Consider the following 26557-nt stretch of genomic DNA (forward strand, 5'->3'; position numbering starts at 1 on the left):
AACACGGTCATCCCGAGCAGACTGGTCACCAAACTTTCCGACCTTGGATTTTCCCTAACCATCTGCAAATGGATCAAGGACTTCCTGACCAACCGCCCCCAGACAGTCAAAATAGGCCCTCACCTCTCCTCCACCATTACACTGAGCACCGGCTCACCACAGGGCTGTGTGTTGAGCCCCATCCTTTACTCCCTCTACACTCACGACTGCGCCCCCACCCATCCCACCAACACCATCATCAAGTTCGCGGATGACACGACTGTGGTTGGACTTATCTCAGAAGGAGATGAGACAGCCTATAGGGATGAAATCCAAAGGCTGGCAGCATGGTGTTCAGTGAACAATCTGGTCCTGAACTCCTCCAAAACAAAGGAACTTATAATTGACTTTAGAAAAACCAGTGGAGATTACGACCCACTCTACATCAATGGGGTCTGCGTGGAAAGGGTACCAGCTTTCAGGTTCCTGGGTACGCACATCGCAGAGGATCTCACCTGGTCTACCAACACCATCACCACAGTAAAGAAGGCACAGCAGAGACTCCACTTCCTGAGGATCCTCAGGAAAACCAACCTGCAGGAGAAGCTCATGTTGTCCTTCTATCGCTGCTCCATCGAGAGTGTGCTGGCATACTGTATAACCACATGGTATGCCAGCTGCTCAGAAAAGGACAGGAAGGCCCTTCAGAGGGTCATCACGACGGCCCAGAAAATCATCGGCTGCTCACTGCCCTCCCTGGAGCACCTGTTCAGCCTGCGCTGCCTCAGTAGAGCAGGCAAAATAATAAAAGATCCATCCCACCCCGGCCACCGTCTGTTTGTTCATCTGCCCTCTGGTCGACGTTTCAGGTCAATCAAATCCCGAACAAACAGACTTAAGAACAGTTTTTACCCCAGGGCCATTCGAGAACTGAACACTACCTGTGCACTAGGCAACACCGTTAAAAAATCTTGTACTTAATTTAATTGTATTTATGTATTTATTTGTTTTGGCATTTATTGCATATATGTTTGTACGCACCGTCAGGATTGGCTGTTTTTTAATTTCGTTGTACTCGTTGCAATGACAATAAATGAATATTATTATTATTATTATTATTAATTTTAGCCGCTTATAATTGCGGGGTTTGCCTGAGGGCAATCTGGCTACATAATCAGCTGACCTGTTTCCCTTTGATGCATCATCATCCGATTATGTATGAGCCTCGCATTTAATAAATGCAATCTGCCATGGCAATTGAATAGAATCCCATAAATTTAAGACCAGTTTATCATGCTTAATAGTCTTTCTTGTTAATGTAATGAATCCTCTATTTTTCCATAACTGCCCAAAGTTTTGTACAACCCCAAACGCATAGCGAGAATCGGTGTAGATATCAGCACTTTTATCTTTTGCCAATATGCAGGCACGAGTCAGGGCATACAGCTCAGGTGCCTGAGCAGACGTTCCGGATGGTAAAGCATATGCCTCCAACACTTGGTGTGGTGTGACCACCGCATATCCGGCTAATAATCTGTCATCGCTAGGTTGGTGTGAAGAGCCATCAGTAAATAGGACCAGGTCAGGATTATCAATTGGACGACTCTGTAAGTCCAGCCGGTGAGTGGCAGTGGCTTCTGCAAGCAATAGATAATCACGCTCACATCCTTCTTCTGTCAGTGGTACAAAGGTAGCTGGGTTTATAGCAGGTGATCGCTGATAAGTACAGTTCAGATGTGGATAACTTCATATCCAGTTCTTCCAGAGGCTGTGAAATGCTGTTTGGCTGCGGAGTTCAATAATAATATCATGGTATGAGGAACAGTCACTACACACGGGTGACCAGGAACGATGGGGATTAAGTTTTCTATCATAGCCGTTGCCACTACAGCTCTCGAGCAGGCTGGCATGACATTTACTACAGCTCTTAAAGCCACGGAATAATACGCTAACGGTCTTTTTCCCCCTCCATGTTCTTGAATCAGAACCCCAGTGGCAAACCAATTTGACTCATTTACATAAAGTTGAAAGGGCTTTTTATAATTTGGCAATCCCAGGCCCGGAGCAGTAACCATAGCGTTCTTTAGATTTCTAGACACCTGGTCTCTTTCTGCAGTCCATATTACTCTGGAGAGCTCAGTCTGCAAGGTGGCTGAACATAATGCTGCATCTAGTTCCCTGTAGTCCTGGATCCATTGTCTGCAGTAACCCACCATGCCAAAGAAGGGGAGAATGTCCTTCTTTGTCTTTGGGACCGGGACGTTCTCTATTGCCTTTATTCTTTCTTTTCCAAATCTCCTTCTGCCTTCCTGCAGCTGGAATCCCAGATACTGTACTCTAGGCTGGCAGAACTGTAATTTTTCCAGGGATAATTTATGCCCTCTTTCTGCTAAATGTTGCAGCAATTTAATCTTTACAATCAGGACCTGTCACAGAGGCTACCAAAAGGTAATTGACATACTGGATCAAAGTAGACCTTTCTGATAATTGACATTCCTCAAGATCATTTTTCACTGCCTCTGCATATACGGCCGGGGTTTCAGTATACCCCTGGGGTAGCCTAGTCCAGGTGTATTGTTGATCTTTGTAGGTAAAAGCAAACAGGAACTGGATGTCTTTATGCAGGAGTATGGCGAAAAAGGCCAAACATAGGTCAATTGCTGTAAAGGTGTCGGTTTCCGCCGGTATAGATGACAGAATAATATTGGTCAGGTACTAAAGGAGCAATAGGATTCACCATTCTGTTAATAGCTCTCAGATCTTGGTTGGCAGAATGGATGTATTACACAGACTTTGCTTTCTCACTAATACTCCTTGTTGTAATAAAGATATGATGACGATAGATGCAGGAAAAATGTTCCCAATGTTAGGCAAGTCCAGAACCAGGGGCCGCAGTCTTAGAATAAAGGGGAGGCCATTTAAAACTGAGGTGAGAAAACACTTTTTCGACCAGAGAGTTGTGAATTTGTGGAATTCTCTGCCACAGCAGGCAATGGAAGCCAAATCACTGGATGGATTTAAGAGAGAGTGAGATAGAGCTCTAGGGGCTAGTGGAATCAAGGGATATGGGGAGAAGGCAGGCACGGGTTAGTGATTGTGGACGATCAGCCATGATCACAATGCATGGCGGTGCTGGCTCAAAGGGCCGAATGTCCTCCTGTTGCACCTATTTTCTATGTTTCTATGATAGCGATCCCTTCAGCCTCCGGGGTCAGTCGATACTGTTTTAAACATGGCAAGGCAGCACCCTTTTTTAAAGTCACTTTATGTTCAGGGGCTGAACGTTCTCGCCCCACATGATTCTTATGCTTTGCCCATAGTTCAGAGGGTACTTGGACCAGAGCCATTGGGAACCTTGACGGATCCTCAGTAGGCGACTGTTGCTTTTCAAAAATAATGTCCCATTCCTTTCTGACCCGTGTGATCTTTCCTTCTGTGTCATTAAAGAAGTGAATCTGGACCTCTCCTTTTGCCATTGGTAACTTTAAAACATGAATTGACTGTCCTTCAGCCTTTTTAACATTGCTCCCATTTCCTTCGCTGTTGCTGGAGGTCTAGTAGCTATGGTCAAGTGTGACTCAGAGGTGTCTCTCATCTTAAATCGATCCCTTTGGTTTTGAGAGAGGGGGACCATTATTCCTAATCCCGGGATCCCAAAAAAACAAATAAGGGGTCACTGTTAATTGTTCGAATTTATTCAGCCAGGGTGAGACTTTTTCCTGGTATCCGAGATTAGGGAGGCACGTATATAATGCCATGCAATGTGGTCGCTTATGCTCTTGGCTGGTTTCAACAAGATTCTGTAAATACTGGCCTTTTGAATCCTGCACGCTTTGCAGAGCACAATGGATTTGATTAACCAATTGACTGTATGATTGCTACTCAATTGCCAACAATATAGGATGGGCATCTTTTACCCTTGTTCTTCCTCCTTAATTAAATTTAGCAATTGATGTGTCTGCATTTAGGTAGATCTGCTGGTGTGGGATGAAATCCAGTCCTTTGCGAGGGAAGACATTGGGACTGATGAGGCAGAATCACTGTGAATTGAGTTGAGGAACTGCAAAGGCAAGAAGACACTAATTAGTGTTATTTACAGACCCCCAAATAGTAGCCCGGATGTAGGATGTAAGTTGCAGCAGGAGTTAAAACTGGCATGTAGGAAAGGTAATGCCACTGTGGTGATGGGGGATTTCAATATGCAGATAGACTGGGAAAATCAGGTTGGTTCTGGACCCCAAGAAAGAGAGTTTGTAGAGTGCCTCCGAGATGGATTCTTAGAGCAGCTTGTAATGGAGCCTACCAGAGAAAAGGCAATTCTGGATTTAGTGTTGTCCAATGAACCAGATTTGATAAGAGAACTCGAGGTAAAGGAATCGGTTGGAAGTAGTGATCATAATATGATTAGTTTTAATCTGCAATTTGAGAAGGAGAAGTTTAAATCGGAAGTGTCAGTGTTGCAGAGTAGCAAGGGGACTATGAAGGCATGAGAGAAGAGCTGGCCAAGGTGGACTGGAAAGGGATCCATGCAGGAATGATGGTGAAACAGCAATGGCAGGAATTTCTAGGCATAATCCGGAAGACGCAGGATCATTTCATTCCAAAAAGGAAGAAAGATTCTAAGGGGAGTAGGAGGCAACTGTGGCTGTCAAGGGAAGTTTGGGATGGAATAAAACTAAAAGAAAAGATGTATAACATGGCAAAGAGTAGCCCGAAGCCAGAGGATTGGGAAACTTTCATCGGACAATAGAAGGTAACAAAACGGGCAATATGGGCTGAAAAGATGAAGTACGAAGGGAAGCTGGCCAATAATATAAAGGACAGTAAATGCTTTGTTAGATATGTTAAGAGAAAAAGAGTAGCAAAGTCAAATATGGGTCCCTTGAAGGCAGACACGGGTGAAATTATTATGGATAACAAGGAAATGGCAGAAGAGTTGAACAGGTACTTCGGATCTGTCTTCACTAAGGAGGACACAAACAATCTCCCAGATGTACTGGAGGACAGAGGATCTAGTGGGGTAGAGGAACTGAAATAAATTTTCATTATGCGAGAAATAGTATTGGGTAGACTAATGGGACTAAAGGATGATAAATCCCCTGGGCCTGATGGTCTGCATCCCAGGGTCCTCATGGAGGTGGCTCTAGTAATAGTGGACGCATTGGTGATCATTTTCCAATGTTCAATAGATTCAGGATCAATTCCTGTGGATTGGAGGATAGCTAATGTTATCCCACTTTTCAAGAAAGGAGCGAGAGAGAAAACGGAGAATTACAGACCAGTTAGCCTGACTTCGGTGGTGGGAAAGATGCTGGAGTCAATTATTAAAGAGGTATTAACGGTGCATTTGGATAGCAGTAAAAGGTTAAGTCCAAGTCAGCATGGATTTATGAAAGGGAAATCATGCTTGAATAATCGTCTGGAATTTTTTGAGGACGTGACAAGTAAAATGGATGAAGGGGAGCCAGTGGATGTAGTGTATCTTGTCTTTCAGAAAACCTTTGATAAGGTCCCGCACGGGAGATCGGTGACTATAATTAGAGCACATGGTATTGGGGGTAGGGTGTTGACATGGATTGAAAATTGGTTGGCAGACAGGAAGCAAAGGGTAGGAGTAAACGGGTCCTTTTCAGAATGGTAGGCAGTGGCCAGTGGATTACCGCAAGGCTCGGTGTTGGGGCCGCAATATATTTAATAACACTACCACTGCAAATATGAATTGTGCTCCCATCTCGCCAAACCATTTCTTTTTTAGAAATGAGTAGGACAGAGACTGCTTATAACTTCCACCGCCTCCCGGGGGCCGCCGACGCCGACCTCCACCGCCTCCCCGGGGCCGCTGCCGCCGACGCCGACCTCCACCGCCTCCCCGGGGCCGCTGATTGCCGAGGCTCACCTGAGGCTGCCGCCGCCGACCTCCACCGCCTCCCCGGGGCCGTTGCCGCCGACGAGCGAGGCCTCTGCACCGCCGCTGCCGCCCACGACCTTCCCGACCCCCTCACCGCCGCCCACGCCCTCCCCGGCCATCCGCTGACCGAGCCGACCGTCACTCACCCGGACTCCAGATCCCCGCGGGCCTCCCCCAGCGACCGTGCTGACCCGCGCCGCTCCACCGCCCAGCAGCAGGTCACAGCCGTCGCTGTACCCGGCCCCCGGGACCAACAACAGGCTGCAGCTCCACCTGGCCCACACACACCGCGCTGGGCCCACAGCCCCCACCAGGCAGAGCCCCTCAGCACTGCTGGGTCCTACTGCCCACCCCCTACTACAGGTAACTGCAGCAGGGGTTCCACTGGGTCTCCCCCTTCCCCCTCCAGCCAGGCGACCCCCAGTACTCCCCACATCGGTCCTCATGCCCCCCTCTGCCCAGCTAACCCACCACCCCCCCACCATACATCCCCTCCACCTGCCCCCCTGCCTCCATCCGACCCCAACCCCCACCATTGCCGGGTGTTCACCATCCCCCCTGACCTCCCCCTTTCAGACACCGAACGGTCTGTCCTCAGCAGAGGCCTTACCTTTGTTCCCCTCCGCCCCCACATCAACGAGTTCCGCGTCCGCCATGACGTGGAGCTCTTCTTCCGCCGCCTCCGCCTCCGAGCCTTTTACCATGGTAAGGAGTCCCGACCCCGCACTGATGACCCCTTCTCCCGTCTCCAACGGACCCCCTCCACTTTTACCCCCCAGTATGGCCTACTACCCCCACTAGAACTTTTCATTTCAAACTGCCGGCGTGACATCGGCCGCCTCAAATTTTCCACCCCCCTGACTAACTCTAACCTCTCCCCTCCTGAACGTGCAGCCCTCAACTCACTCCGCAACAACCCGGACTTAATAATTAAACCCGCTGACAAGGGAGGGGCTGTGGTAGTCTGGCGTGCTGACCTCTACCGCACCGAGGCCAGACGACAACTATCAGACACCTCTTCCTACCTATCCCTGGACCATGACCCCACCGATGAACACCAGACCTTCATCAGCAGCACCATCACCGACCTCACCAACTCCGGCGAACTACCCCTCAGTGCCTCCAATCTCATAGTTCCCCAGCCCCGCACGGCCCGATTCTACCTCCTACCCAAAATCCACAAACACAATTGTCCCGGCAGACCCATTGTCTCTGCCTGCTCATGCCCCACCGAACTTATCTCTACCTACCTCGACTCCATCCTATCCCCCCTGGTCAAATCCCTCCCCACCTACGTCCAAGACACCTCACACGCTCTCCATCTCCTGGATAACTTCCGGTTCCCAGGCCCCCACTCCCTCATTTTCACCATGGATGTCCAGTCACTCTACACTTCCATCCCCCACAAGGATGGTCTCGAAGCCCTCCGTTTCTTCCTCGACCGTAGAACCAGCCAATCCCCATCGACCAACACTCTCCTCCGCCTAGCAGAGCTGGTTCTTACCCTCAACAACTTCTCCTTTGACTCCTCCCACTTCCTCCAAACCAGAGGCGTAGCTATGGGCACTCGCATGGGCCCTAGCTACGCCTGCCTCTTTGTCGGGTACGTCGAACAATCCCTGTTCCAGACGTACACTGGCCCCATCCCCGAACTCTACCTCCGCTACATCGACGACTGCATTGGTGCTACCTCTTGCACCCATGCAGAACTCACTGACTTTATACACTTCACCTCCAATTTCCATCCTGCCCTTAAATATACCTGGACTATCTCTGACATCTCCCTCCCGTTTCTGGACCTCACCATCTCCATCACAGGAGAAAAATTAGTGACGGACATTTATTACAAGCCCACCGACTCGCACAGCTATCTGGACTACACTTCTTCCCACCCGGTCCCCTGCAAAAAGTCTATCCCCTACTCCCAATTCCTCCGTCTACGCCGCATCTGTGCCCGGGATGAGGTGTTTCAGACTAGGGCTTCCGAGATGTCCTCGTTTTTCAGAAAACGGGGCTTCCCCTCCTCCATTATAGATGAGGCTCTCACTAGGGTCTCTTCTACATCCCGCAGCTCCGCTCTTGCTCCCCATCCCCCCACTCGCAACAAGGACAGGATCCCCCTCGTTCTCACCTTCCACCCCACCAGCCAGCGGATCCAACATATCATCCACCAACATTTCCGTCACCTACAACAGGACCCCACCACTGGCCATATCTTCCCATCCCCTCCCCTCTCTGCATTCCGCAGAGACCGTTCCCTCCGCAACTCCCTGGTCCACTCGTCCCTTCCTACCCAAACCACCCTAACCCCGGGCACTTTCCCTTGCAACCGCACGAGATGCAACACCTGTCCCTTTACCTCCCCCCTCAACTCCATCAAAGGACCCAAACATTCTTTCCAGGTGAGACAGAGGTTCACCTGCACCTCCTCCAACCTCATCTATTGCATCCGCTGCTCTAGATGTCAACTCATCTATATCGGCGAAACCAAGCGCAGGCTCGGCGATCGCTTCGCTGAACACCTGCGCTCGGTCCGCATTAACGCCACTGATCTCCCGGTGGCCCAGCACTTCAACTCCCCCTCCCATTCCCAGTCTGACCTCTCTGTCATGGGCCTCCTCCAGTGCCATAGTGAGGCCCGCCGGAAATTGGAGGAGCAGCACCTCATATTTCGCCTGGGCAGTTTGCGGCCCGGTGGTATGAACGTTGACTTCTCCAACTTCAGATAGCTCCTCTGTCCCTCCCTTCCCCTCCTCCTTCCCAGATCTCCCTCTATCTTCCTGTCTCCACCCATATCCTTCCTTTGTCCCACCCCCGACATCAGTCTGAAGAAGGGTCTCGACCCGAAACGTCACCCATTCCTTCTCTCCCGAGATGCTGCCTGACCTGCTGAGTTACTCCAGCATTTTGTGAATAAATCGATTTGTACCAGCATCTGCAGTTATTTTCTTATATAACTTCCCCCATCCGGCCAATATCCATTTGATCGATCAGCTAGATTACCACACGGATTTACCGGACATTGGTCATCTCCGTTGTTTTTTATGACCACATCTGCTGGCGATCCCGGTGGAACAATGGAATCTGCTACCTTTTCCCGGTGTTTTATGGTCCTTTTTATCACCTTGGGAATGTTCTCTCTTATCTGCATCTTTTCCTCAGGCCTCCCTTTATCAGTAGGATCAGATTTCTCCGATCGACAACTGTTTCCTCCCATATTCTTTACACAAGTCTATAAAACAAAAGTTAGGTTTCCGTGGACAATTCCTTATAATATACTATTCACAGTTTGCGCGCACCGGTTTTACTCAGTCCGCAAACCTCCAAGTCACTTTTCAATTTTTATAGCACGCTTTACGGCACTTGCTTCAATTTATCTTCTACGCCCAGCGTGAGTAAATGAATCTTCTCCGCTTTGTTCCGCCTCACCCCACAGGCCTCTTGGCTCAGCGTGAGTCACCGGCCAGACAAGCTAGGTTGCCCGGGGGCTCTCCCTCCTCTCTGGGAACCCCCTCCCCCGTCCCCCTTTCGGTTAGGACTATTTTATCATTCCCTTTAATTTCCCACTTGTATTCGTTCGAATCCCTTTACATTTGGGATCATGCCGACGACGTCAAATTCTGTGGAATAAATAAATTTTGAGGGAATTAAAGGAAAAGGAAAATCGGAGACTTTGCAGGTTTGCTTCGAGACTTTATTGTACGATCTCATGGAGAGATGGCGGCAGTAAACTGCCCACCAGTTCTCTGACTTCACATCAAATTTAGCCGACAGTTATAGTGTGCACTAAACAACTTTTGTTTTTTGTAAGATACAACTTTCCGAAAATATGCTATCTACTAAATGGGAACCAATTATTTCATTAGTCATAACATTAATTTTGTTCGTGTCAACTTTATTCAACAACAGACGGATAATACAAGTCAAACACACTACAAGGGCATCTTGACATTATTCTATCTCACATTTTAGGCGGACGCGTCACCATCCCCTCGGGGTGGGGGTGGGGGGTGGGGGGGGGGGGGGGGGTGTTTGCTCAATGCTTCCGGGGCATTGTCGCCAGTCACGGGGCCAGTTTGTTCACCGGTATCGAAGGGGGTAAACTTGAAACGGTCATTTCACAACTCACAGATTCTCCACACAGATCAATCTCAACGTCGCCGAACGTTGCGGAATGAGGAATCGTTGTTTCCCACACCCGAGGGAGAGCCGATCACCACTGCGTCCTCCCCTGAGAGAAGGGTGACCTCAGCAGCGATGAGGTTGTGTCAGCCGTGTCCTTACCAATTCTCATTATTAGCATCCATATATATTCTAATTATTCTTATATTTGTAGACGCTCCAGGGGACACCAACATTTTATATCCCCTTTGAGAACCCGGTCCCCAGCACCATTCCACCCACCCATCGGACACCCAGCGACAAGGACACAGTTATCAGAAGTGATCAGAATAGTTTATTCCCGGTCACTATGAACAACCTGTTTCCTGTGTGATTCACGTACAAGGTGATGTGACTGAGCGCTGTTATCCCGTGACTTACAATAAACAGTATTGCTACACTTGGACATGATTGAGATGATATTGTGTAGAAAGGAGTTGCAGATGCTGATTTGTTGGTTGTAAATGGCTGCTACTGAGTTACATAATTCGCACACCCGGATACCTCCTGAAAACGTCGGTTTAAGATGCGTACATCTGTTCAACGTTCTGCTATATTTATAACTAGACTGAAAATACTAATGTTTCAATGATATGATTAATTTCACAATGAAATTCACGGGGTATTTAACCACGTTCTTCAGCTCCTCTCGGAACTTTCTCTGGGCCAGGACATAAATACACGTGTTGGTGCAGGTACTCAGAACCTGGAGCATCAACGAAATTGTCGGAAGATCACTGTCTGCGAAGTACACAGCGCCCAAAGCGCGCTCAGACACAACATAAACAACCACTGTGCTCCACAACGCAATGGAACTGCCTGATATGCTGAAGAGTAAAACGATGGACTTCCTGCGGTTCTCCATCTCCGGGTCTTTGCCATTCTCTCCACTGTTGCGGCCCCGGAGCAATCTGCGGACTCTACCAGAGACTAGAATGTACCTGGCGGTCAGTGAATTGACCAACAAAAGAAAAACGAACGGGAGACAAGGAGTTACATTCAGGTAGAAGAACTCAAACGAAGTCCATGAAGGTGAAGTTAAGAAAGACTTTGTCCAGACACACCCTCGGGGTTTATTGTCGCTGATATATGCTGATTCGAATGTAAAATACCACGGTACGTTTATTAAACAGCTCAAAGCGATTACGGTTCCGATAACAACACTCGCGGTTCGCTCGGTGCAATATTTTGTTTTCAGCTTCTGACAACAAATGGCCACAAACCGATCAAACGTGAAACCCACGGTGAACCAGACAGAGATTGTTGTGGCTGCGCAAGTCAGGGTCCAGTTGATGGAGCACACGGGGGGGATGGTGAAGAACGACAGCGGGAAATACATCACAACAATGGACCTTATTATGACATCAATGATGAGGACCATGAGGTCGGCCGCTGCCATTGCCACCAGGTAGCGAGTGATGCATTTGGAGAGACCGCACTTTCCACGGGACAGGATCACAATCGCCACCAAGTTAACTGCGAAAGAACGAACGAAGGATGTTATCTGGCGTTCACGAACAATACTCTGAGCTGATAGGATTTCCGAGTGACATTTACTACTGAGTTGCCAGAATAAATTAAATTACACGACATATCAGCAGGTAGATAATGAAAAGATACGTGGCCCGCACAGCTCTCGGGATGCGGGTTGGATCCTCTCCTCTGACCCTGGCTTTCCGTCGGTTCCCGCGCGAACGAATGCTTTCCCTCGGAGCACCAGTTACCTAATCCAATCGAGAGATCATTCCGTATCTTAGCTGGGTGCTCTAATTGACTTCGCAATGCAGATGACAAAGTGTGCCAGTGGCGGTGCGTGGATCAGTGTGGGAGAATAATCTGCAGGCTCAAAGTAAATCAGAAGATAGCCGAGAGGCTGACAGTATTCCTCTTTGGGAATGGCAAATCTAGATAGACCGTTTGTCCTCCTTACCGAAAGATAAATGTCGTTATTGGAGCACAATGCACAGATAGAGGTAGAGTCCTTCCGCGTGTAAACAGGCTCTTCGGCCCAGCGTGCCCATGCCTCATCTACTCTTGTTCCACCTGCGCATGTTTGGTCTAGATCCTTCTAAACCCTTCCTATCCATGTACCTATCAAAAGGTTCAAATATTGGGTCGAAAAACACAATCGCCACAATTTGTGAAGGCAGAGTCTGTAACTGGGGCAATAACAGTTCAATTTGAAATCGTCCAACAGTTTCCAGTCCTGCTAAGTTTCGACTAACCTCAAAGCAAATTTCGAAGGCTTCTCTACCCCGTTCTTGAGTTCTGGTCGCCACATTACAGACAGGATGTGATGGCTTGGAGAGGGTGCAAGGATTTACGAGAATTATGCCTGGATCAGAGGGTATTGGCTACAGAGAGAGAGGTTGGACAGAATTGGATTCTTTGTTTCTGGAATGCTGGAGGATGCAGGGCGACCTAACAGAAGTATAGAAAATAGCAACCTTATTTCCAGGATAGGAAAACCAAATATTAGAGGGAAGAGATCTAAAGTGTGAAGGGCAAAGCTGAAGGAAGGTGTTAGCGCCATTTTCTTAATACACAAAGGCTCAGTGCCCGGACGCTGCCAGGGTGGGGCGTGGGTTGGTGTTTGGGCCAAGTCGAATAGTGGTGTTTCAGAGACATTTGGATACGTAAATAGATTTGCAGAAAATAGAGGGATATGTGTTAGCTCAGGCAAATAGGAGTTGGCCTTGGCATCATGTTCGACACAGACATTGTGGACCGAATGGCCTGGTTTGTGATGGACAGTTCTATGATTTATATTTTGTTTAAAATCATTTCCTGTCACCACCCGACTCCTACCATTGGAACAACTTTGTATCTAATTCTTCGCAACTGGATCCTATTTGCGGTAACCTTCCATGTCAGTCGACCATGCAGGACCCTGTGAAAGCCATGGCTAAAGTACACGTCAGCCATCATGCCCAAGTTAATTCCCTTGGTTATTTATTTGAAAAGTTCAATCATATTCTTGAGACACAGTTTCTCAGGAACAAACTCACGCTCCCTATTTATAATCAGTGTTTACCTTTCCAAATTCTGATGAGTCGTGTAGCACTGAATTCCCTCAGGCAAATTTGCCACCACCGATATCAGAATGACCCGCCTGCAGATCCGTGCATACATTCCACACAAAAGAAAGGCATCACTTCAAGGTCAATACCCAACATTGTGATTGGGCAGGGTCAACCGGCAGTGGGGACTGGGCAGGGTGAAGGTACAGTGGGGACCGGGCAGGGTGAGTTTATAGTGGGGAATGGGCAGGGTGAAGTTACTGTGTGGAATGGGCAGGATGTGGTGAAAGTGGAGAATTGGCTGGGTGACTGGCCAGTGGGGATGGGGCAGGGTGAAGGGGCAGTGGGAGCTGGGCAGAGTGAAGGGGCAGTGGGAGCTGGGCAGGATGATGGTGTAGTGGTCACTGGGCAGGTTGATGGTGTAGTGGTCACTGGGCATGGTCAGCGGGCAGTGGGGACTGGGCAGAATTACGGTGCGGTGGGGACTGGGCAGGATGAAAGCGCAGTGGAGACTCGGCAGCGTCAAGGTGCAGTTGCGTTTGGGCAGTGGGTACCGGGCAGGGTGAAGGGGCAGTGGGTACCGGGCAGGGTGAAGGGGCAGTGGGGACGGGGCAGGGTGAGGTTAATGTGGGGAATGGGCAGGGTGAAAGTATGGTTGTGATTGGGCAGGGTCAAGTGCCAGTGGGGACTGGGCAGGGTGACGGTGCAGTTGGGACTGGGCCGGGCCAAGCCGCGGGCGGGATGAAGGTGCAGGGGGAAGGTGCAGTGCGGACTGTTTAAAGTAGGGTGTACAGCGGAGGGATAGACTGCACGTCAGGATAGATAACAGTGGGGAGTGAGCAACCCCGGGTGGCTTATCGTGCGAATTTCCATTGTAATGTTTTATGTCATGCTGATCAGGGAATTTGAGGGGTGACTATGGGTGATCTGACCTGGAAGCAAATGCTACAGTCAAAAGTGTTCTGTCGAATTACAGCAGATGTCCCGAAACTACAAACCACGCTGATTGTTCCATGTACAACGCATTCAGTGTATGCCCACGCTGCAGTCCACACCCCGACCCACGCTCTCCACTCTGTCTCCACCGTTCTCGCACACTCCACCTCCCTATTCCCATTTCCCGACAATACACTTTGTAGCGCTTCCATCCACCACATTCTCCAGTTCCTTCCCCAGAGGGAGAGCTTCCCACAGCTCGGAAGCATGCCATTACACCCACCACAGCCAAACCGACATGGATGTACCCACAGAACCCGTAGTCTCCATGCCTTGGAGTTTCAAGTGTTCCTCTTGATGTCTTTGGTGTCCCTGCCTCCGTCAAACTCTTTAGTAGCGCGTCCTAGATTCCGAGTCTGAATGAGAAGATACCACATCAGATTATTTCAAACATTTAATCTAAGGGGGCGTGTCCAATGCTTGGCTGAGTAGACATAACTTTTCAGCACTCCCGAAAACAAAGCCCTAAACTGCTAAAAAAAAAAGACGAACTAAAGGAATCAAGTACTTTAAATTAAATCAGAAAGTATACAGAACGTACGGATGCCTTCCAAGAAAGTAAAAGGAGGAGTACAACTGCCACAGAAGCAAGCAAAGGAATCAAGAAAAAAAATCGAAGGTAGGCCCACAGCTCTGATGGAGCAGGGGACTAGATTTGGTGACCCCTCGGCAGGCGGTGAGTCTGGGGAGGGCTCCGGTACGAAGCTGGAGTCTACTACTCCCAGCAAGCGCTCTTTGACTCGGGTCAAAATACGAGGGAGTCGCCGTAAGTTACCAAAAAGGCCCACTGTTTGCCGAGAGGCTGCTGATGTTGTGTCTGGAGTTTCGGACACGAGTGACGATGAGGTAACGGGAGACTCCACTAGCAGTGGAAGTGGAAATGAGGAAGAAGAAGAAAAGCAAGAAGATACAGAGACTAATATGAAAACGATGCTTCAAGAAATTATTAACAGGCTTAAGAAAATTGAAGGAGATAACAAATTAATGAGGAGAGATAACAAGAAATTTCATAAGACTTTGAATAAAATGGAGGAGAAATTTCAAACAGTGACAAATAAAGTGGATAATATACAAATGGAAAATGAAATGTTAAAATCTAGAGTGGAAAAAAATGAAGACAGTTTTACTGCTGCAGCAATTGAAAGCAAAAAGACGGCGGAGAAGTTGGATGCCTTGGAAAACTATAGCAGGAGAAATAATGTTAAAATTGTTGGTTTGCCAGAGGGAGTGGAGGGGGAAGACCCAATTAGGGGATTGGACACATTAGAGGCAGGAAACATTTATTCACAAAATGCTGGAGTAACAGCAGGTCAGGCAGCATCTCGGGAGAGAAGGAATGGGTGACGTTTCGGGTCGAGACCCTTCTTCAGACTGATGTCGGGGGTGGGACAAAGGAAGGATATAGGTGGAGACAGGAAGATAGAGGGAGATCTGGGAAGGAGGAGGGGAAGGGAGGGACAGAGGAGCTATCTGAAGTTGGAGAAGTCGACGTTCATACCACCGGGCCGCAAACTGCCCAGGCGAAATATGAGGTGCTGCTCCTCCAATTTCCGGCGGGCCTCACTATGGCACTGGAGGAGGCCCATGACAGAGAGGTCAGACTGGGAATGGGAGGGGGAGTTAAAGTGCTGGGCCACCGGGAGATCAGTTGCGTTAATGCGGACCGAGCGCAGGTGTTCAGCGAAGCAATCGCCGAGCCTGCGCTTGGTTTCGCCGATATAAATAAGTTGACATCTGGAGCAGCGGATGCAATAGATGAGGTTGGAGGAGGTGCAGGTGAACCTCTGTCTCACCTGGAAAGACTGTTTGGGTCCTTTGATGGAGTTGAGGGGGGAGGTAAAGGGACAAGTGTTGCATCTCATGCGGTTGCAAGGGAAAGTGCCCGGGGTTAGGGTGGTTTGGGTAGGAAGGGACGAGTGGACCAAGGAGTTGCGGAGGGAACGGTCTCTGCGGAACGCAGAGAGGGGAGGGGATGGGAAGATATGGCCAGTGGTGGGGTCCTGTTGTAGGTGACGGAAATGTTGGTGGATGATATGTTGGATCCGCTGGCTGGTGGGGTGGAAGGTGAGAACGAGGGGATCCTGTCCTTGTTGCGAGTGGGGGGAGGGGGAGCAAGAGCGGAGCTGCGGGATGTAGAAGAGACCCTAGTGAGAGCCTCATCTATAATGGAGGACGGGAAGCCCCGTTTTCTGAAAAACGAGGACATCTCAGAAGCTCTAGTCTGAAACACCTCTAGTCTGAAACACCGGGCGCAGATGCGGCGTAGACGGAGGAATTGGGAGTAGGGGATAGACTTTTTGCAGGGGACCGGGTGGGAAGAAGTGTAGTCCAGATAGCTGTGCGAGTCGGTGGGCTTGTAGTAAATGTCCGTCACTAGTTTTTCTCCTGTGATGGAGATGGTGAGGTCCAGAAACGGGAGGGAGATGTCAGAGATGGTCCAGGTATATTTAAGGGCAGGATGGAAATTGGAGGTGAAGTGTATGAAGTCAGTGAGTTCTGCATGGGTGCAAGAGGTAGCACCAATGCAGTCGTCGATGTAGCGGAGGTAGAGTTCGGGGATGGGGCCAGTGTACGTCTGGAACAGGGATTGTTCGACGTACCCGACAAAGAGGCAGGCGTAGCTAGGGCCCATGCGAGTGCCCATAGCTACGCCTCTGGTTTGGAGGAAGTGGGAGGAGTCAAAGGAGAAGTTGTTGAGGGTAAGAACCAGCTCTGCTAGGCGGAGGAGAGTGTTGGTCGATGGGGATTGGCTGGTTCTACGGTCGAGGAAGAAATGGAGGGCTTCGAGACCATCCTTGTGGGGGATGGAAGTGTAGAGTGGCTGGACATCCATGGTGAAAATGAAGGAGTGGGGGCCTGGGAACCGGAAGTTACTGGACATCCATGGTGAAAATGAGGGAGTGGGGGCCTGGGAACCGGAAGTTACTGGACACCCATGGTGAAAATGAGGGAGTGGGGGCCTGGGAACCGGAAGTTACTGGACATCCATCGTGAAAATGAGGGAGTGGGGGCCTGGGAACCGGAAGTTACTGGACATCCATGGTGAAAATGAGGGAGTGGGGGCCTGGGAACCATGTTCCCAATGTTAGGGGAGTCCAGAACAAGGGGCCGCAGTTTAAGAATAAGGGGTAGGCCATTTAGAACGGAGATGAGGAAGAACTTTTTCAGTCAGAGAGTGGTGAAGGTGTGGAATTCTCTGCCTCAGAAGGCAGTGGAGGCCAGTTCGTTGGATGCTTTCAAGAGAGAGCTGGATAGAGCTCTTAAGGATAGTGGAGTGAGGGGGTATGGGGAGAAGGCAGGAACGGGGTACTGATTGAGAGTGATCAGCCATGATCGCATTGAATGGTGGTGCTGGCTCGAAGGGCTGAATGGCCGACTGAATGGCACCTATTGTCTATTGTCTATTGTCTATTGTCTAATTAACTTTTTTCAAGATTGGATAGTGACCACTCTGGGAATAGATAAACAAGGTCGGATGGAAATAGAAAGAGCACATAGGGCTCTAAGACCGAAACCCTTGGCTAATCAAAAGCCAAGATCTGTGTTGATTAAATTTTTAAGATACCAAGATCGAGAATTGGTTTTCAAAACAGTCGGGAATAATATAAGAGAGGGAAGACCAATAGAACATGAAGGCACTAAAATACTGTTTTACCCAGACATCAGTAATGCCTTGTTGAGCAGAAAAAAAGAATTTAATAAGGCAAAAAATATTCTATGGAAGAAAGGCTATAAGTTTATTTTACTGCATCCAGCTACTTTGAAGATTATGATCAACACTGGAGAAAATAAATTTTTTAAAGACTTTGTCAAAGCAGAAGAGTATGCGGAAGAATTGCCATCGAGATATCCTTAAGAAGATTCATGAATGAATGATTATTAATAAGATCTGTATACTATAGAGGGGATTAACTGTATTAAGGATTGTTAATTTTTAGAAGTACTTGATATATCGGGGGGGGGGGGGGGGTTGGAGAATGTGGATGATCCACCATAATCATGGGCACAAGTGTGGTGCAGACCACACCTCGTATAATAGAGGGGGGTAATGTTGCTAATCTATTTATTAACAACATTAGAGGGAGGGTCTATTTCTCTATCTTTCTTATTTCTTTTCTGTTTTTATACCTGGACTATGGAGGGGAGCACACTGAAATACGGCACAATGTAAATACCGGAAGAGGTATCAAGGTAAGGAAAAAGGAAGAAGAAAAAAAAAGGAAAAAAAAAAAAGGAATGAATGGATAACACATTAAATTTTTTAAGCTATAATGTGAATGGGTTAAATGGACCGATAAAAAGGAAGAGAATTTTAACACAGATGAAAAAATTGGAAGTAGATATAGCTTTCTTGCAAGAAACACATCTAACGGAAAAAGAGCATCAAACGTTTAAGAGAGATTGGGTAGGAAGTATGGTCGCATCTTCTTTTAACTCAAAAGCAAGAGGGGTTGCTATCCTATTTAAGAAAATGCTACCAATTAAGATACAAAATATTGTAAGTGACCCAGTAGGTAGATTTGTAATGGTACATTGTCAAATTTTCTCTGAATTGTGGACCTTAATGAATATATATGCACCAAATATAGATGATGAGAAGTTTGTGTAGGGTACCTTTTTAAATCTGGCGGAAGCACATGAAAATATATTGATAGGGGGAGATTTCAATTTTTCTTTAGATCCAGTAATGGATAGATCATCAAGGACAATGACAAGGACAAGAGCAGCGAAGACAACCTTGAATTTAATGGAAAATTTAAATTTAATAGATGTTTGGAGGAAAAGCCATCCCAGGGAAAGAGACTACTCCTTTTATTCCAATAGACATGATACATATTCTAGAATAGATCTATTTTTGATTTCAGCTCAATTAAGGGGTAGAATAATACAAATAGATTACAAGGCTAACTTGTTATCGGATCACTCACCATTATTAATGAAAATTACCATGCCAGATAAAGAACAGTCAGTGTATAGATGGAGACTCAACTCTTTATTATTGAAAAGGCAAGACTTTTGTGATTTTATTCGAGGAAAAATTGAATTATTTTTGGAAACAAATTTAAATTCAGTTGATGATAAATTTATTGTATGGGATGCAATGAAGGCTTATTTGAGAGGCCAAATTATAAGCTACTCATCTAAGATAAAGAAAGACTATAGGAAGGAATCTGAAAGATTAGAAAAAGAAATCACCGTATTAGAAAAAGACTTACAGAAAACTTCTTCAGATACGAAAAAAATACAACTGCAAATAAAAAATTTCAATACAATACTTTACCTACTTACAGAACAGAAAAACTAATATTACGAACTAACCAAAGATATTATGAATTAGGAGAAAGAGCGCACAAGGTATTGGCATGGCAACTGAAAGAAGAACAAATATCAAGAACAATAAATTCAATTAGAACAGATCAAAACATTATTACTTATAAACCTAGAGAAATCAATGAGGTATTTAAGCAATTCTACACTAATCTGTACCATTCTGAATCTGAAAAGGATGAAATTAATATAATTTTTTTTTTATCCAAGATACAATTACCAACAATCTCTAATGAGGAGCAGATGGGACTAAATGCCTCCTTTACTTTGAGAGAAGTGGAGGAAGTATTATATTCTTTACCAAGTAATAAATCTCCAGGGGAAGATGGTTTCCCGCCTGAGTTCTATAAAAAATTTAAAGATTTGTTGTTACCAGTATTTATGGAAGTGATACATCAAGTGGAAAAAACGTCTACATTACCAGAATCCTTCTCACTGGCAATTATAACCGTAATTCAAAAAAAAGGGAAAGACCCTTTAAATGCATCTTCTTATAGACCAATATCATTGTTGAATGCAGATTATAAAATAGTTGCTAAACTCTTGGCAAAGAGATTGGCAGAAGATTGGCTGAATATTTACCGAAGCTGGTTAAAGAGGACCAAACTGGATTTGTCAAAAAAAGGAAAATATCTGATAATGTAGCAAGATTTATAAGTATTTTACATTTAGCACAGAAAAGAAAGGAATTGAGCGTAGCAGTTGCTTTAGATGCTGAAAAGGTGTTTGACAGGTTAGAATGGGATTTTTTATTTAAAGTATTAGAGATGTACGGATAGGGAAATGGTTTCATTAACTGGGTAAAAGCTCTTTATAAACAACCTAAAGCCAAAGTGGTGACAAATGGCCAATCTTCTCAATCATTTAATTTGGAAAGATCTAGTAGACAGGGATGTCCCTTGTCACCGGCTTTATTTGTATTGGCCATTGAACCTCTGGCAGAGCTAATAAGATCAGATTTAGACATTGAAGGATTTAAAGTTAATCAGGAAAATCACAAAATTACTTTATTTGCAGATGATGTTTTAATTTGTCTTACTAGACCATTGGAATCCTTAAGAAAATTATATTTCAGACTGGAAGAATATGGGAAAGTATCAGGATACAAAATTAATAAAGATAAAACTGAAATAATGCCTCTTTCTGAAGGTAATTATGATCAATGTAAAAGAGAAAGTCAGTTTAAATGGCAAAAAGAAGGCATGAAGTACCTAGGGGTTAAAGTAGATAATAAGTTAAATAATCTGTATAAACTAAATTATAAACCACTAATGAAAAAAATTGAGGAGGACTTGAAGAAATGGATGAATCTTCCGATTACATTGCTAGGGAGAGTGAACTGTACTAAGATGAATATTTTTCCGAGGTTACAGTATTTATTCCAAACACTGCCTATACCTTTACCAAATAATTTTTTTCAAGAATTGAATAAAATTGTGAGAAATTTTCTTTGGAAAGGTAAAATGCCAAGAGTGTCTATGGAAAAATTAACATGGAAATTTGAATTAGGTGGACTGCAATTACCAAATTTTAAAAATTACTATCTGGCAGCACAAATGAGTTTTATTTCATCCTTTTATCAAGAGGGAGGAAAAACAGCATGGGTTAAAATTGAAATGGATAAAATAAAAGAACTATGCCCAGAAGAATTTATCTATGAATGGGAAGCGAAGCTATTAGTTAAGGATCAAGAGTCACCTTTGCTAAAACATTTAATTAATACATTGTTGAAAACAGTTAAAGCTAATGATAAAAGATTTTTTCTAACAGCTAAAACTCCATTAGTAAAAAATAGATTACTGCCGTTTGCTTGGAATAATCAAATATTACAAGTCTGGGAACAGAAGGGTATTAAACATATAGGAGATTGCTACGAAGGAAATAATCTTTTGACATTTTCTCAATTGAGAAACAAATATCAAATTCCAGGGAATAGTATTTTTTTCTATTATCAATTACAATCTTTTTTAAGGGAAAAGTTAGGTAATTCAATGTTTTTATTTCAAATTAAAGGAATTAAATCCCTGATTCAGGGCAAGAGAACTAAAAAATGTATATCTTCAATGTATAAATTGTTACAAAAATCTAGTCCAAAGACAGGAATTCAAAAATCAAGACAAAGATGGGAAACAGATCTGAATATTAGCATTGATGAACCAAGTTGGGAAAGATTATGTTTAGAAAGTATGAAAAATACTATTAATGCGAGATATAGTTTAGTACAATACAATTTTTTACATCAACTATATTTAACTCCGAAAAAATTAAACAATTTAAATCCAAATTTACCTGAAATTTGTTTTAGATGCAACCAGGATGTGGGTACTTTTTTACACTCCACATGGGCATGTCCGAAGGTAACTCCTTTTTGGAAAGACCTAAAAAACGTTTTGGAACAATTGATGAATAAGACCATACCATTGGATTCAAGGTTGTTTTTATTGGGAGATACTAAAGGAATATTACCAAGATTAATTTTAGATAAATATCAGGAAAGATTTCTCAAAATAGCAATAGCAATAGCAAAAACATGTGTGGCGGTCACTTGGAAAGATCACAATGAAATAAGAATTGCAAGATGGTATGCAGAAATGCGTAGTTGTATCCCATTAGAAAAAGCTACTTATAATCTGAGAAATAAATATGATTTATTTTTGAAACTTTGGAACCCACTCACTTTAAAACTAGGATTAAGAATTGGAAATATTTAATTCAGGATTGTTTTGATACCCCTAAAAAGAATTTAATAAGAAATTAGCCGGAAGTGTTTCCTTCTTGTCTCCAGGTTTCCTTCTTTCTTCTTTCTTTCTTTCCTTTTTTTCTTTCTCTTTTTTTAAATCTATCTACTTCTCCTTTTTCCTATTTTTTCTAACTGGGGGGTGGGGGGGAGGGGGGTTGTGGGTGGGGAGATAATACAGAACAATACAAGTATAATCGAATTTTAAATGTATAATCGAATTTATAATGTAGGTACCATCGCGTACTATGAGTTCATACATGTATTTGTTTTGTTAAAATTTAAATAAAATTAATTTTAAAAAACAACATCTGGATATAGCTCTGTCTTGTTTGGGACATGTTTCATAGCACGTATCCTGTCCATGCCCCTTAATTTGTCCAATTGTTGGATCTTCACTGTGTCTTTTTCGTGAAAATAAAATAACCTCAGTCTATTCGTAGAAAACTTCCTACGTGTATGCGGGCCATTTGGCTCATTGTTTCTGTGCCGAATAATCGGGCTTTGCAACGTGGGTGTATAATCGTTTAGATCAGTGCTTGCAAATACACATTCTAGGGTTTACATGTAAGTTAAGTCTTTCATCTTCCAGACTTTTTGCGGACAGTTCTGGACCGTTCGCGATGTCTGAATCAATTTATTATCACCATCCATCTCCTCGCATCGTACTGGAAATGCCTGCTCTCTGCCAAATAAACGGTTTCCCATTCAAGTTGTTCCGCTCTATCCAACCATTCCTAATTGCCCGCTCATCTCAGCAGCGCCAAGCACCATAGGTGCAGTGTGCTGACAGAACCTACATGCAATCTTCAAACTGGAACCTGACTGGTGATTTACGCCAGTCAAACAGAATATCGCAGCTCTGGGAAAAGATACGAAAAAAAATTATTTTTAAATGCCTGATTGGCCTAACTTGTTAACCCTGGTTTCCTTTGGACACACAAGCTGGTTGGCAGAATAATTTACCTGGATGCGACATGGAGCTAGAAGCTTATAAAATACATGTCCTTCGGCTCACAGAATCAGGTGTCAAAAGTCGACCAATCATTTCCACGAATCATGCTGTTTTAATTCAACGACATTAACAACAATTTACCTCAAATACTACTATTCTTCTGCTGGCATACAGGTAACTTACAGCAGCGAATTACCTAACAAGATGCACATGTTGGGTCGAGGAAGGAAACCGGAGCAAATGGAGGAAACAAATGCGTTCACGAATAGAATGCGTCGACATCATAAAAAGCAGTGCAAGATCGGAGCTTGTTCGCTTGATCTGTGAGGCCACAGAGCTACCAGCTACATTACTGTACCGACTGTGGAAAAGGAAAATTCAGAACCAGACACAGAAGTCAGTCATGACTTGTTAGAAACAAGTGGGGGCTGCACACGCCTGTACAAGGACCAAAATCAACACATCTCAGACCAGCTGCAACACCGCACATTCTCAGCAAAACGAAGGTTAAATTACGAAATTGTAACATGCCAGTAAGTAAGTCGGGAAATCTGAGACGTGCAGAACAATTAGCAACAATTCACAGCTACCAATGAGTGACCGCGGGGACCTGTTACAACGCAACATCCCATCAAATTGCCGTTCCTGCAGCTCACTGCAGTCGTCAACCCCAGCCCCAGTGTCCTGCAGCTCAAAGACTATTTTCAAATGGACCCAGAAACGACCGAACTCAAGCAACGTTGCCAGGGAGAAGCTAAAGCGGCCCCGTTCCAGAAAGCGGAGCATCACAACCACGGGCCAGCGGGAAAGTCAAGAATAAATTGTGAATGTTGCAAATCTGAGATAAATCAGAAAATATTGCCAACAACTGGAAATGCTGGAATATCCTGGGCAGGTCCCACTCGACCAGACTGTATAAATTCACCCGAATTCACACCGTCACCAACAGTAAAACCGCACACGAAATGCATAACGCCAAGGTTAGGAACACGTTACACAGATAATGTCGTTCAATTATCTATTCAGCAAAAACCTATCCCTGCTCCAGACATTCGCTACACTCCATCTATTGTCCTTTCCAACATCACTGCCGTTCAGATTAACGTGTTTCTTCCCTTCTTTTGTTCCTGAGAAGGAAACTTTGATTTTAAACATTAACTCTTTCTCTTTCCACAAATGCTCCCAGACATGCGGTTTCAATCATTTTCGCATTTCATTCCAGACTTGCGGGAATTATTTGCAACATATGGAAATATTCCACGCCGCCTGTGAATAAAGAAAGTGGGCGGAGTGAAACCGGAGCGTTTCCCTGGCAACAGAGCAGCAACCCTGGTCTCATACTCGGGCGGGAACATCAACGGCTGATTTTTATTCCCGGAAAAAGCAAGAATGTAATTGGTAGCATGACAGATTCACTGAGTGCTGTAACAACCGGAAGATCCTGGATTATCCGAACACTTATCCTAAACACTTATCCTGGATTATTTCAAGATGCATCAGCAGTGCGTTATTCCAATTAGTCCACAGACCAGAATGTGCTGTGCATTCACACCGACACTGCTGACGTTACACAGGCGGCAGGTTCACAGATCAACTGCTAGACGTTTTGGAGTCAACATTAAACAGGTCAATCTTACCCGAGTACCGTTTGAATGAAGATACCTGGTTAGTTTAAAATGAACCTCACATTTGGGCAAATACCATATGTAGAATCATAAAACTGCGAAGCAAGCGGCACACAGCAATTATCAAAATCTCAGATACTGTTTAACAAAGATAAACACGGTGAGGAACTATGAGTAACCACTCACCGGGAACACCAACAGCGGCCAGAATCGGGTAGTAAATCGACATTATTTGATCAAGTCGTGAGACTCCCATGTTCTCGATGATGTGACGACTCCGCTGTCGGTACAGCACACAGGACTACTGCCAGCCTTCATCCTCGTTTCATCCCTTATTACAGCAGGGAGAAATCCCCAGCGGCACCAGTCTCCTCGCAATCGACGTTAGTTACACTCACTGAACAAACAAGTCACGCCAGCTGCTCCCAGTTTAGCACTGCTTTGGGAATTACAGACTTAAAGTGACGCGTCAAACATCAGAAAGCAGTCTGTGGTTACCATGGCAGTGAACACTGGGTAAAGTGTACAGAGTCTATGCAGAAATCGGCCAGGACGCACTGACCAACCCGTTGCTTCACTGAGAGGAGCAGACACGTTTCTGTCCGGGTGCTAGTCCTGCCACACCAGGGGTTGTGGCTTATAATGGTTGACAAGGAATTGACTCATTCTGGTTCAGCAACTGTGAACACGTGATAATGAGGGGATTGAGTTGCAACAATACATGGCGTCGAATGTGTATTGTTAAATGACACATCACATATTCTAACAGCTTCTGATTGCGTGGGAGGGATATAGGCCAACTATACTAGGCCTGGCCCATATGTGACTTATTGAAAGACACTTTATTGTCACATGTACCGAGGGTACCTAGGAACAGTAAACTGCTTTGCTTTTCATACAAACTAGGCGGTACACGGGTGTCGCACCAAGTCCCACCAAGGTGATTGTCCCTGCAGTGCCCTTGTGAAACTGGCCGGGAACGGAATAAATCTGATGCGACCACTCCGAGACCAGAACAGCGCCACACAGCAACACACACAGTCATGTTACACTGTGATGTAACATTATGATGTATGTTTCTATGTGATCCTCCCAACCATTCTCGCGGCTCAGTGCAACTGGACAAACATTTGTCACGCAGATAAGACCAGGATGTGCTGCGTGGACGGCCTTGTAGATTCCTCCATGTCGCCCAGTCTCCAAGGACGCCGTGTGCGTGGCATACCCCACAACATGAAACGTCAAGTAACCTAGCAAAGAGTTACGAGTAACTTTGCTGGAAGTAGTCGATCCTAAATCAAATTTCCAAGAGCTATCACTGATTCCCGACAATATTGGCCTTATGGCCGCCAGGGCAGTGAAATGAAAGCGGATGTAACGAAGGGCTGGACGGTGCAAGGACACGGGGATGCTCTGTCTCCCACCACAGTGGTCGGCAGTCCCACTGGTAAACGAGCGGGTCCAGCTCTAATGGGCAGATCTGCGAGTCCGGGATACTGTACCTGATATAGCGGCCAACACGAGGACGTCACTGACAGAACCGAGCTGTTCTCTGACCAATGCACCGGTCACAGTTTCAGGAGTCATTGGCGACGCAGGCTGCACCAATCAGCACTGAGACCGCTGTCCGTCCTGTCACTGAGTAACAGACACATCAGATAGAGTAATGATGGGGCAACAGCTCGGAACCGGGCCTCCATGACGCTCCCTGTATTAAATCCGCAGTACTTTATTCCACTACGATCGGCACCCTCGACGATGACCGAATCACGTGGATCACATCACATTTTCGAAGGTCGCCGCACCCATCAAGTGGATAATGATAAAACACCTCTGGATAAAAAAATG

At 45.6% G+C, this 26557-nt stretch overlaps 1 long non-coding RNA gene across 1 annotated transcript; it reads right to left on the reverse strand.

Moving 5' to 3' along the window:
- Positions 1-11412: 11412 nt before the first annotated feature.
- LOC144612249 (uncharacterized) lies at positions 11413-25030 on the reverse strand. Its single transcript, XR_013549645.1, has 3 exons — positions 24896-25030; positions 21682-21770; positions 11413-11524 (listed from the first exon to the last, which is right to left on the reverse strand). It is a non-coding gene; the product is annotated as an uncharacterized LOC144612249 (long non-coding RNA).
- Positions 25031-26557: the final 1527 nt, after the last annotated feature.

Source organism: Rhinoraja longicauda, chromosome 43, assembly GCF_053455715.1.
Source record: "Rhinoraja longicauda isolate Sanriku21f chromosome 43, sRhiLon1.1, whole genome shotgun sequence".
Classification (NCBI taxonomy): domain Eukaryota; kingdom Metazoa; phylum Chordata; class Chondrichthyes; order Rajiformes; family Arhynchobatidae; genus Rhinoraja; species Rhinoraja longicauda.